We start from the raw sequence: 13,746 nt of genomic DNA, 5'->3' as shown, positions 1-13,746 counted from the left end.
ATATGAAGTCTTTGCAATTCGTCGTCTTCGCAGTGAATCTTGGAAACTCTTTAAGCATTTCATAAAAGTCGTCTTTCTACACGGGCTGAAAACAAGGGTTTAGCCATTTTTATTTAACCCCTAATTAACACACGTACTTTGAACTTCACAATTTCCCTTCTTATTGCCCCAGACATTCATCAGATTCTTTCAACGTATAAATTTCGTGACCGGTCTTGTTTATTTATCAGAAAACTGAAAATTGCATATAATGTCCTTGTGTGCTTCTAGTTCCTGACAGTCCCGCTTTAAAAATTCTATTGCTGTATTTGCGCGACCAGTGCTTTAAATATAGCACTGATGATGTCTACGTTATATTGACCACAAAAGGTAAACATAAGCTTGTAATAATAATTTTTCCTCACGAAACTCTCACTGTTATTTATACGGTTTACAAAAGTGCATTAATAGCAGTTGACATGGAAGCTGAAGTCTCCGTTTTCGGAATTTCGTCGCTACGTCTCATTGTCACAGACCTCACTGTGAGGTCCTAGATTTTGTAGTAACTTGGCGCACACGGCCTGCTCTTGTGTTGAAGAAAATTGCAACCTTGCTTATTTGACTCGTTCCTCCTTCTAAGCAGTATTTATTTCTTTATTAATGAAAGGTTAACAAGTAAAAAACGGTGCCAGAATTTGTGACGTCACGATGAACCTAGCGTGAATTTTAAGGAGACGTCAGCACCTGTTTATGGTCGTTGTGCCTTTCCTATCGTACAACGCCTGCAGTCTCGGTTATACTGGCATCTCTGGCATTACAAGAGTGCAGTCCAATGATCTGTATCCGCTTAATATTCCTGCTAAGCATCCCATTTAGATGAGTACTGGCACACACATTCAAAGTCGTAGAAAGTGTACACCAGCTGCGCATTATACATAAAATATTAATCTTGTAGATTGTGAATGTTAGGGAACAGTTATCATATGTTTGAATGGGATACCAAAGTCGATCGCAAAAATGCAAAGCTGCATTCACGCACTCTGTCCTTTGTGTAACGACAGAGCGCAATGTTTGCTGATGTTGTGTAAAAGTAAGGCTAAGTGTGACGATGTTGCTCGTAAAAAAGAATAAAGAATCGAGCGTGCGTTTCTTCTGGCTGCGTACGCCGGCGCCCAAACCGAAACTGCGTCGTGCAAATAAAAAATATAGAACGTTACTCACGGCTTCAGCTGCATTTTCACGCTTTAGTTGCATGTTGTCAAAATAAGTGTGTAGCTCTCGACTACGGCGTCATTTGTAACACACTGGGAGGTTCCTAGACGTCAAACTGCACAGTTTCTAACGAGTAGCATCGTTGTCGAGTTCAACCCAAGTTTCTGTACCTGTTATGTAGCCGGTGTCCGCCGTTTTTATTGGCTGCTCCCGGAGACAGCGCCGTTTACGAAATGTGGGCCGCTGTATCACGGGGGTAAATGTTTATATGTCACAGGATATGCTCCACAGTTTCTAACGAGTAGCATTGTTGTCGAGTTCAACCCAGGTCTCCACCTGGTACCTAGCCAGTGTCCGCCAGTTTTCATTGGCCGATCCCGGAGACAGCGCCGTTTACAAAATATGGGCCGCTGTATCACGGGGGTCAATCTTTTTATGTCACAGGATATGTTCCACAAGGTAACGATGCTCTTGAATGTCGGACACCAATTTGGGTCACTGGGTATCACAACATCAAACAGCTACATAGTGACATAAACCCAATGCTTCGCATTACGTAGATGTCAACTTTAGTTGATTATACTTAGCATTGTATCAGTAGTAATTCAATTAGACCGCTGCGAAGCTTTCAAGCATTCTATATTTTATAAAGCTTCTGTTTTCACTTACCACAAAGACGTGAGTAATCGAAGCTATCGATTCAGTGCTCCTTTTAGCATTATACCTTCCTTGGTTTATATAGCATTCCAGTATACGAGTGAAAGCGACAGTGCTGTTTGTTGAATGCATTAAAGAGAGTCTCCCGTGAACCAGGCATTGTGCGACTTGTGACAATCGTGCGCGCCTCCGGCGAGTTCGAGGTGATCGAAGACGGCGAGATGGCAGCAAGTGGTTGCATTCGTGTGGCCGAAGGTGGAACCTCGCCGGTCGACGTGGAGTTGCCGGTGGCCTCTCCCGAGGCCATAACATACGACCTAGACGCCGAGGACATATACAAGGACCTCGCCCTGCGTGGTTATGACTACCGAGGAGCTTTCCGAGGCATCATTAAGGCTGGCATACAAGGTGAGATTTTGAAGACAATGTCGTTCTTTGCGACTTATCATCACTGCCCCGCATCGGACATGTGTTTGTAATCTCTTCATTGGGCTAATCTAGGAGACAACGCAGTCTAAAATATGGGCCCATCTCGAAGGTAGATCAGCCAAAATGCGTGGTGCGTTTCCGTCGATATGTGCACTCTACCATTTAGGTCAATCCCATAGGTAGGGTAGTCAGAAATCTGGGCTGAGTGCAAAGAAAGTCCAGTAAAAACATTAGGTGTTCGATACTCCTGCTATATCCCTAACGTGAGTCGTGGCCCGATAGAGTGCCGTGTTCAATGACGCTGCCGCGTTCCCTTCCCCAACTCACTCGGAAAGGCAGTTTCTTTGATTGACGTCAAGTAGAGGTTGAATCGCCTTCCATCTTTCTTGCGGTGCGCGGCACAATATAGCTCTTTGCTGTTAATGTGGTATCAACCAAAGGCCTACTTTTACTCGCATGGATGCATTGTGAACAAAGAACTAAAACGTCCATTTACCTACTATAAACTTCCTTCAAAAATACATTATCAGTAACAGACAAAGTGTACTTGGCTTCGACTACGATAGTCTAAGTTTTTACAATACAAGCTTAGACTACAGTCGCGAAGTTCTTAAAAAAAGTTGACTAAGAAATCTGGCATAATCATGCGTTAGCCACTCTCCTAGTTCGCGAAACTTGTGTCCGCCTAAGCGCATAAAAGCCTGTGCATGAGATTTGTGTGGCATGCCTATTAATATTACTGCTGCTTTAAATTTTAAAGCATTGCACATTTCTCATAAAGCAATGCACTAAAAAGAGTGTGAGCATATCATCATTAGGTCTCTAGCGCTTTGGCGACGGTTGTCTTTGTCACCTATGCCCTATGTTTCTAATGACTGTAGGAAAACAATCATCTCAGCAGTCTGTACATCTCATTATCTTTAGTACCTGGTCAGCCTTACACTGTACAGTGTATTTCCAACGTAAACTCTTTTTTCATTGCCGTCTCAATGCGAACATCAACAATCCAGCTATGCAACACTCCTCTCGTAGTACTAGTTCCCAGTTTATCACAATGCTCCGTGTTCTATTCCTTGCGCAGTAGATACGATGTCGCACTCTTCGAGCAACGCTTTTGACGTTTTCGCCAGTCCGTAATGGGTTTAGGGTGTTAGTGTATCGCGTTGATACCTTGTAACTTCTCAACTTATACACGGAAGAGTTGTGCACGTGATCTGGACCCTCTGTCGGGATCTATGAAGTTTTAATAGCCGAGCGAAAAATATGGAGCAACCGTTGCAAATGGATTGCCAGATGCTGAAAGATGTACCACTGTCCAGAAGGTGAATGCAAACGTTCTTCTGCCTTATTTTTATTGAAAACTACATAGACACTTCTCGACAATGTTTCGCGGCAAGGAATTCTGAGACGTCACAAACGCGGAGATTTAACGAACTGCGTTCTCTATTCAGGAATCGGTCTTGACCTTTCGCGTGAAAAAGCTCAGCTTTCGAAATGATTATTTGTGCCTCGTTTTTGTGCTAGTCATAAATAGAGCAGCGTAATTTTCTAAGTAGAGGGCAAAAGTGAGCCAGATAAACGTGCTAAGGAAAGAAACTACTTCTTAAACATCCTTGTAAGCTTCTTTGTCGCAAATCATTGGCCGTTCACGAGGTACAATCTTTCCACAAGAAACGGTCAGGTCAATCGGGCCGAGCGCTTGTGTTTGTCCTAAATATGAAAATTGTCGGTGTTAAAGCTCCGGCTCCTTAAAATTTGTAACAGGTGTGGCTGGGCTTACCGATGCATTTCGATGCCCATTTAATCAGCTCGAAGAAGACATTTCGGTTCACGCGATTCTGGGCCAATAGAAAGTGACATGTTTGATGTGCACTTGCTTTGTGTACATCAGGAGTTCCTGATGAAAGCTGGTTCTATGTGTGTTTACGGCTTCCGTGCACAGTCTTGTCTTGAAAAGTAGTTGTCAACCGTCACCCAGCGAAAATGTGTTTTAGATATGTTTATTGTCTTTTCATAATTGTCAGCTCTCCTGAATTTTACGTAAACTTTTCGAATTCGAAATGTTTAAAAGATTTTGCGAATGTTGCGTGAACATTTACGAAGAATGCTGTTCACGACAAAGTCTCGCTCATCGGTCTCCGAGCCCCCTATTGGAAGTGTTCCTATGGCGACAAAGTGCAGGAAAAGTGCAGCAGGAGAAAATGGTAGAGACAAGTTCCTGAAGCTGCCGAATTCTGCATTGTCCTACAAAGAATGATTTGTTGCACGTTATCCTCGGTTGTGCCAACTTTGCTGGTGCTGCTTATTGGCCCCGCCTAAAGCTAAATCACAGTTCCTAGACTGCATACGTATCCCACGAAAGGCATATCTGCTCAATTCAAACCTTAAATAAATAACCGATACCCTTCCTCCCAGCCTCCCCGCACTCCCACAACTTGGTGTTTTCGCCGGAATAATATTTTTTTTGCGAATTTTCATCTTAGCAGTTTACAACGTACGCTTTCTTGGTTTCCGAATTCTTTAACGTAGCGAAAACTGTAGCGTATCTGGAGCTGTCGTTACCGCCGTCTCTCTCCGCTACCGTCGCTCACTTGACTCTGCTTTGGCCTAAAGAATACAGCTATGCTAACGATGTGCTCATTAGTACTCCTTGCAACGTTAATGGAAGAACAGATGCTCGCAGCTACATTATACGTTTCGTTGCCCCATTGTCTTGCGCTCCAAAGTTTTGACTAGTCGCCTATCCTGACCGTGTTCTTTTGTGCCCACACAACCGCCACGAGTTTCGGCTGAATTATTATGACCGATTACGTACAAGTATTGATACAGTATAACGTGTCTCATATGCTGTGCTCAACAACACGGTCTTATTCATTCGTTTACCATTTTTACCAGGGCCGCACGGATTGCTCCAATGGCAGAATATGTGGGTGACCTTCTTCGACAGCATGGTTCAGTACATCATGTTCAAAAGCCCCAATCGAGAACTCCGCATGACTGCCAGCATTGAATCTTGTCACTTCGACCCCTACTTTCACGCCGAAGTCATCAAGAAGGCCGGGGACACAGGTGAGCTTTCCATTCCCGAATTGCACATCTAAATACAGTGATCATCGACTATTACAGCGCGCTTATTAAGTCAGAGCAAACAGTGAATATTTGTGGCGTGCTTCATGTCGCTCACTTTTGTACAGAGAGAGCCAAAGTTTGACTTTAAGATAGGACCCGAGATAGCATGCACATTGCCTGCTATTCTGATCCGGGAAACAAGAGCAGTGAATGAAGAAGGATAAGAAGAGGTGGGGGTGGAAACAGAAAGAATCGATTCCTATATGCAACAAATATTTACCCCATTGCTTCCTCAAGCCCTCGAGTAAGAGCACAAGGCGTGGGCTGTAGTCACAGGCGTGCACATTTCATTCACTACGTACTTGTTGCGCACCCTACGCTTTTTACGCGAAGCATTATTTGTCTCAGTCTTGGCATTTCGTGGCAGGTAGGCGGGTAGGTGGTTGGCACGCTGCTGTCTCACCCTAATAAAAAAATCACCGACAGGTACAACACTCGCTAATGCAAAATTTGCGCGCAGCTTTATATGCGTTTTCATTTCACGATATATTGGCTGGCCCGGACAACCCTTATCGTCTGGCACGCTCCAAATGGAGTGAAAGGTGGCGTGATTGCCTCTATAATCTGGAGATCGCGAGGGGCAGCTCTTAGGTGATGTGTGGGCGCCATTCATAGCAGCCGCCGCAGAAAGACCTCCCAGAGGACGCGCTCTACTCTGGCGCCATCTCGCAGCCATCATCGCCACACTACGCTTTCTACTCACGGTTTCACCATACCCTCCTTCCGTTTTCCGATTCAAGGTTTCACTGCACCTTCCTCCTTCGCTTTCCTCCTCGCGTCTTTCAGCCCCCGCTGCGCTTCACGTTCGCTCTTTTATTCTTTGCCGTGCTCGTTCGCTCGGTTAAACTCACGCCGACGCTCGCCACACGAACGGGCGCTTAATTAAGAGCTGCGCTCCAAAGAGGAAATAATGTGTGAGCGACGGTGGAATTGAACCTCTCCTGTCGAATGTATAGTATATTAGCCTTGTGCTCTAACTTAGGTTAAGGTTGGTTTCTTTTGTTTTATTGTGATACCAGTTATATGAACACTCCAGGCGCATATCTACCTTAGGCGTCGACGTCGCCGACGCTATGAGATTACGTATAAAGTCCTAGGGCGATAAAATCGTCGCGGTGTGCCGTATGATGTGTGTGCGAGTGAAAGCATATGAGGGTGCACCGCCAAACGCGGCTCAATCTCTCGTGCGCGAGTGAGGAAGTCGGGGCGGAATCGCACCCTCTTCTGTCACTCGCGAGGGAGGAGCGGGGGGGGGGGGGGGGGGCGCTCTCCAGTGGTTGCTTTACGACGCGACCGTGGAAGCACCGTATCCTGAGAGCAATCAGCGACGTGGCCAAAGTGCGCGCTCGTGCGGGCCTTCTCTTCAAAGCCATCTGCGATGTTTTCAGATTGCGCGTAGTGCCGGTAGCTTCGTATATACTATGCTTTCCAGGTTTCGTTGGCGTTGAAGCGAGAGATTCACGAGGGTAAAATCGCTCGTTGCTGCTGCCGCAGTTCCTCACTCCAGCATTTTCAAAGTGAGTTTTCGCAGTCAGCGAGCGTAATGTGCGCATGTTTACTTGTGCCCCCGTTACACCGTGCTTGTTAATTCGGTTAGCACGCGAATGTTGACAAGTTTATGCAGCCGATAAACTACTATTCTTACTTCGTATACATATCTACTAATTTGCTATCGCAATCGATGCTTCGCCTTTCGTATGAACCTGCGACTTTTCCTCTCAATCGCCTACTTCTCAACACCCACAAGAGCCCAACGCTTGTCTATTGCTAAAAGTACATGCCGCTATTTGTTCAGTATAGTCTACTAAAACGCCTGAGATTAGCCATTCAGCTCAATAATTTCAACCAGTGTTACTCTTCCGGCAATTGATTGTAAACTTCGTTAATGTACCATACGTTTTTTATAAAGTTGACCTGAGTAGGACGTACATTTAAACCAACATATCGGATAGCCATCCGTACGTATACTCCATAAGCCGTGCGAGCTGAACAAGATGAACACATGAAGCGGCACCACTTTCTCGTTTTTCGTGGGAAGGAATGAAGTGCCATCGGGCGTTATCGTGAAGACCTTTTTCAATGCACTTTACGTGATGTCTAGTGCAGCACTAGAGCCAAACAGTCTAAAAATTTCTTTTATTGTCTCTACGGCTTCAACAGCAGTCTCAGAACTTGGGAGCAAAATTATTTTTCCTGAAAGTCAAATTATACTGTGTGCGTAGGAAATTTAGAAAAGAAGAATCTCATTGATGGCCGCACTCTTATTTGCTTTACGTGTTTATGGCGATCTCCTTCCAGTCCAATACATTATATAGTGCGATATAACGGACCTGGTAAAACCGAATTGATCATATTTTTGTCCAGCTTTTTTTTACATGACTAAGGATTTCAAATGCACTTTCAAAAATTGAAAAGCATCTAATACGTCCTTGCTAAACCGACTCAAACAAACAACAATTAAGTACACATTCACGCAGGAAGTCAGGCAGAGCAACATCAATGATTGAATGTACTACAGCTCTCTAAAATGGATTAGTTTGGTCTCTCAAGCAGAAAACTCATGATACTATTTGTTTTCTAACGACGAAAACCCAGCGCCCAAGTCCGCTCAGTCAGATAATCCTGCAGGCTGTGAGACAATTGAATCCTCGTTTCTTTTAAATCTGAAGGGGATAAACTCATTGAAGGTGACGAACTTCATTGAGTTTATATAAAGTATTCATACCATGTATGGGTGGAGGGACCTTAGTTAGGCAGAGTTCATCTGCCTTTAGTCCTTTCAACCCAGGCAATGTCTGTCTGATTAAACTGAAATTGAATTGAATTGAAGAAAACTAGAGAGCTCCTCCAGTACACTACATCTCTAGGCTTGAAGTGGCGACCGACACCATCCAAAATACCGAGAGCGAGTGGGGCTATACTAATCCAAGCACAGCCAAATTAGAAAGACACATTAAACTTCAATAAAAGATACTCCCTCACCAGAACAGGAATTGGCCTCCCAGATTCAGTACTCGGCCATACTCTCCCAAGTGGCTCATTCGATCAACCAATTGCCCTTAGTCCCGAGCAGCTGGGGAACACCATACTAAGGGCGCGGTCAGAACTGTAACGCAGAAGACGGTGCTAAGAATCTCTGGACCCGGATACGCCACCATAGGAAACTGACCCCGGCAATATTTACCACCCAAACTCTCACGAGGGAAGCTAGCTTAGCAGGAATCTCTGAGGAACTATCAGGTATTGTTTGGAATAGCACAGGCCTTAGTGAGATTAAAGAACTGGTGAGGCTTATACAGCACGGACAAATGGCCACGTCCTCTGTTATAGAGAACTTCAGGTAAGAAGCACAAAGGAGTAGGATTCCTAATCGATAAGCACATAGCGGGCAATATTTACGAATTCTACAGCATTAATTAGAGGATAGCAGTAGAGGTATAGATGAAAGGCACTAGAAGCCTACGCTACAACCTCCCGTCATGATGATGATGAAATAGATCAGCTTTATGAAGATGTCTAATTAACGATGAGAAAAGTGCAAACTCAATATACTGTACTAATGAGCGAATTCAATGCAAAAGTGAGGAAAAGCGAGCTGGCGAACAAGTAATTGGCAACTATGGCGTCAATTCTAAAAACACTCCAGGAGCGATCTTGGTAGAATTCGCAGAATGGAATAAGCTGCGAATAATGACCATATTCAGGAAGTCTAGGAACAAAAAGTGGACCCGCAAAAGCCCTAACGGTGAAATAAGGAATGAAATTGATTTCATACTTTCTGCTGGTCCCAGCATAGTACAGGATGACTGCGGGCTTGGAAAGAATATTCAAGCTATTAGACTGGGTAGGGTTAGGAGCGAGGATCAACGGCGAATATTTCATCAACCTTCGATTTGCAGATGGCCTTATTCTGTTCAGCAACACTGGGAGCGAGTTAAAACAAATGATTGAGGACCTTAACAGAGAGAGTGTTAGAGCAGGGTTGGAGATTATTACACAGGAGAGAAAGGTAATGATCGATACTCTGGCAAGAGAACAAAAGTTCAGATTCGCCAGTCAGACTCTAGAGTCATTGAAGGAGTAGGTTTAACTAGGTACATTACTCAGAGGAGACCCTGACCAGGAGAAGGAACTTTACAGAAGAATAAAAATGGATTGGAGCGCGTATGCAGAGATTGTCAGATCCTAACTGAAAGCTTCCCATTATCATTAAAAAGAAAGGTGCACTATCAGTGCACTCGACCGGTGCTCACATAAGGGGCAGAAACTTCGAGAGTAACAAAGAAGATCGAAAACAAGGTAAGGACCACGCAAAGAGCGATGGAACGAAGAATATTAGGCGTAACGTTAAGAGACAGGGAGAAAGCGGTGTGGATCAGAGAGCAAACAGGGTTAACCGATATTCTAATCGACATTAATAGGGAAAATAGTGCTCAGGAGGCCATGCTGTACGCATTTTAGATAACCGGTGGACCATTACGGTTACAGAATGGATACCAAAAGAAGGGAAGCACAGTCGAGGACGGCAGAAGACTAGGCGGGGTGATGAAATTGAGAAATTTGCAGGCGCTGGTTGAAATCGGTTGGCGCTGAACCGGTGTAATTGGAAATCGGAGCGAGAGGCATTCGTTCTGCAGTGGACATTAAATAGGCTGATGATGATGATACCTATTTGTTTTATAAACAAGTTTGTGGATTGCAGCCCGCCTGCTTTGACAAGATGAAACAAGTTGGTTCGACTCATGTTCGCCGACGTTGAGCCACACGCAAAAATTGCAAGCACTCTGTATAGTCGCTAGAAGTTAGCTCTAGGCCTACTAGCTGTCTGTAGCACATAACACACCTTGGCCCATGCAGACACGTTGTAGAATGCCACGCGATCAAGGATGTTCAAGTTCTGGCCACTCAGTTTAACAGTTTTCTCCCTCACCCGCTCTATTTGATCATTATCTCTATTCTTTTTCGGGCTTTGCAATGTTCTTCTAGCTAGCTCACCGAGATACTTAGCCGGCGCAACGGTTCATTGAATATTGGAATAGGGTCCAGGAGGTCTTTCCCTCGCTCCGTGCCACACGTCCGAGCATTATTCTAAATAAGCTGCAAGACTCTATAGAGCGATCAAGACTCCTTCACAGAGGTCGCAACACTCTTTATGGGTACACAATTGTGCAATATCGTCGGCGTATCTGAGCACCTTTAACTCCTCGTTAAGAGCATGAGAACCTGAAATGTCACCTAATCTAATAATTCATCTGCAGCAGAATGGCTCCAGATTGAGTTCAGATAATAAGAGGCTCAAAGGACAGCTATGACGCAAGGAAGAACATACACAAAAGGTCTCACTTACCTGCTTGTGTGTAGCGAGTCTCCAGGTGCAGTTCGCATAGCACATTTTTACACCATCTAGCGTTACAGCGCCAACATTTGCATTGTTATAGTACTCGTAACAATATATTGTGCCTGTCACGATTGTATCATTGTACTATCATTGTACGTGTCAAAGCATTCTAAGACGCTTCTGGTTATGTGGACGTGTTTATGTAAATATTGCTTTCATCCCACGTGTTTGGTGTGACCGTACTGTCGGTTTTACGACATTACGCGCTCATTGACTAATATTTTCGTAGATACATCTTGTAGTCAACTGTTGTCGCTGAGATTAGTCGGTTTTACTATGTGGACTTAGGTTTTACTGAGTCGTTCGTCTTCCGAATAAGCACAAAATGCGATCCTCCAAACGAAACCAGTATCCGTTCTCGATCATATGCTTCGTTAAATATTTAGTTTACAAAGTGTCATGTTGTAGTGAGGATGAAGTACACTGTAGAAAAACTGTGGATCACAAAACTAACTTTCTATTGGGCGAATATGTGCCCAGTGAAACAAGTAACAGTCGAGCACAACGATAATCACTAGCACAGTCGGCGATCGTCGAAAACCTGATCTCTGGGTCAAGCGCGTGGGTTTGTGTAAATGACTCACTGAAAGTTCCAGTGTAATCGCTGATGCCCACGTGCCTTCCAGAAACTACTGCACAATTCGTGTCACGCATACAATCTGATTATAAAAGATTCGGTAAGAACATATACAACAGATAAAATCAGCGATAACATTATAGCGTGTCCCTAATCATGCAGGCGCGTTTTGCGCTGAGCGATGACATTTAGTTGTTAGAGGGGTGAGATGCAGTCTCTGAGTAAAGCTATGCGTGACAATATTGTTTAACATTTGTATTAAGGTTATATAAAAGACTGCACCCTAACTGTCAGGCCCCGGAGACTTGCTCGAAATGAGATTATCGATTGCCAGTTCAACTTGCCGCAAGCAGATTGGTGGTTTCAGATAAGGTCATGTGTCATTCTCTAATTTTGACACATGAGTCAAGCATTAGAGTACAAACCTGTCGCTAATATCATTACTTTGCTTTGCTTTTACGAGCGCCTTGTCCGTCGTACATGTTCTTCATTTAGTCCGCGTCTTCGTAGCGCTCTTTTCTTCAAGTTGCTTAAACAGTTCACGATAACATTCCAAGAATGCTCGCTCAATAAATTTTGTTCACTAATCACTTTGCTTCCGTTTCGAATATAACTTAATTTAGCTTTGAACAATCCTTTCCCTCGGCCAAAGCACGCTTTGACTCTACGTTTCCGAGCCAAAGCCTTTCATTCCGTGTTTTTCGCTGCGCAAACAACTTGATTTGGCCCAGCTAGTATACATCTTCAGCATATCTTGAAGCAGCACAAAGACGACGAGGATAGAAACTCAAAACAAACACAGCAGGACGGTGCAGTCCCACTAGCATATAGGCTCGACATCTACATCTACGAGTGCTGTTGTTGTGAGCGCCCGTCCTGTTGCATTAGTTTTCGGTTCCTGTCCTCATTTCTTCGCGCTTCTTCAAGTAATACTTTTCACTGCGTTCCCAGATGATCGAACAACGGAACCTATTTTTATCCGTAAGCTAGGTCACGATCGAACACACACTTTTCTCGTACTAAAGAAAGTCAGCTCTTCGTAAGGTTTGGTGCGCGCGCCTGTGTCACTTCCTCGTCTTGTTTCCTTGTGACGTTTCATGTTCCGAGGCGGCGTGCTACGGCACTGTCTCCGGGACAAGCCCACTTTCCCGAATCCTTCCCCCGTAACAGGCAGCGTAGAAGCTGGGTGACGTTGTATGACTGTACCGACATCGCGATCGCCCGAATTGCCGCGTGGAAATAGTCCGGCGCAACGATGACGTGCGTCACGCACTGGCCAAAAAGTGTAAGCTCTAGTGCCTTGACCGCACAGCCAGCGTGCCTGGTGGCGTCCAGCGCGCTTTGGTGCGGTCAGCGCCGGAATTGATTCTGTGTCCTATCTCACGCCGGAGTTGCTAGACCCGAGTTCATCACGTGCCATTTTGGTTGGCCCGGCAGCATGCTGGCGGATAGAGTACACTGAAGAGATCGCGCTGGTTTTGCGCCTTCGCTAAGCGAAGAAGCGCTCGCTCGGTGCGCACTTGTGCGCATGCGCTGGGCGCACAGCTGATCGCTGACCTCTTACAGGTCAAGCTCAACGCGCCAAACTAAACAAGGCCCACAAGTTTGTTTATTTTTTTCGTTACAACGCATCTGTATATGGCTAGCCGATTAGTTCGTCTGTCTGTCGCCTTTCGCCGAAAACTCATCGGGCACAAGCCAACGCCTACGCGCGAAAAAAAAAACACAAATTTCGGGCTGAAACATTCGTACTGTGGCGAATTAGCCAGCGAAGGTGTTGATCGCTGACCGAGCATCTATGGCCAAACTGCGCGTCCAGAAAAATTCTCTTGAATTTTGAATTCGCCCCGGTTAAACTCGAAGGAGATGGCAACTCACGCTTCTGTCGCTTGGACGCCGACTCGAACGGCCTATCTTGACACTTACGAGTGGTTTCTAGTGCGTGATCTTCATCAGTAGCTTGAGCTTGATGCCGACAATTAGAGTCTCGAATCTGCTCTCGCTGACGTTCTTGGCAGGCAAAGACACTGGCCACATTCTCCGCTTTCACACGTGCATTGTGTCGTTGGTTATACTCGCGTCTCTGCTATTGACACCTTTCCTCATACTCGGCTTGTTCTTCGGCCCTGCGCACAATACGTGATCTTCGCATTCTTCCCATTTTTTTAGTTGCAACTGTTGCAGTTATCTACCTCTGCAATGCACAATCCGTTTCTTACACACTGCGGCGGCTACCACCGCGCATATCCCCATGTTTTCCCGCCACAACTATCGCACCGTCGTAAAGAGGGCAGGCGACAGCAGACGCAGCCGGCAGCAACGGTGGCCTGCGCAGGCGCACTCCTCCACAGCGTAGGTGAGGCGT

The 13,746-nt window shown here is 45.2% G+C and overlaps 1 pseudogene; it reads left to right on the top strand.

Moving 5' to 3' along the window:
• The window catches only part of LOC142591542 (fatty acid synthase-like), a 120,480-nt pseudogene that overhangs the window by 62,860 nt on the left and 43,874 nt on the right, over positions 1-13,746 (top strand).

The sequence above is a fragment of the Dermacentor variabilis genome, chromosome 8 (assembly GCF_050947875.1).
Source record: "Dermacentor variabilis isolate Ectoservices chromosome 8, ASM5094787v1, whole genome shotgun sequence".
Lineage (NCBI taxonomy): Eukaryota > Metazoa > Arthropoda > Arachnida > Ixodida > Ixodidae > Dermacentor > Dermacentor variabilis.
This window is presented reverse-complemented; position numbering and strand designations above follow the sequence as displayed.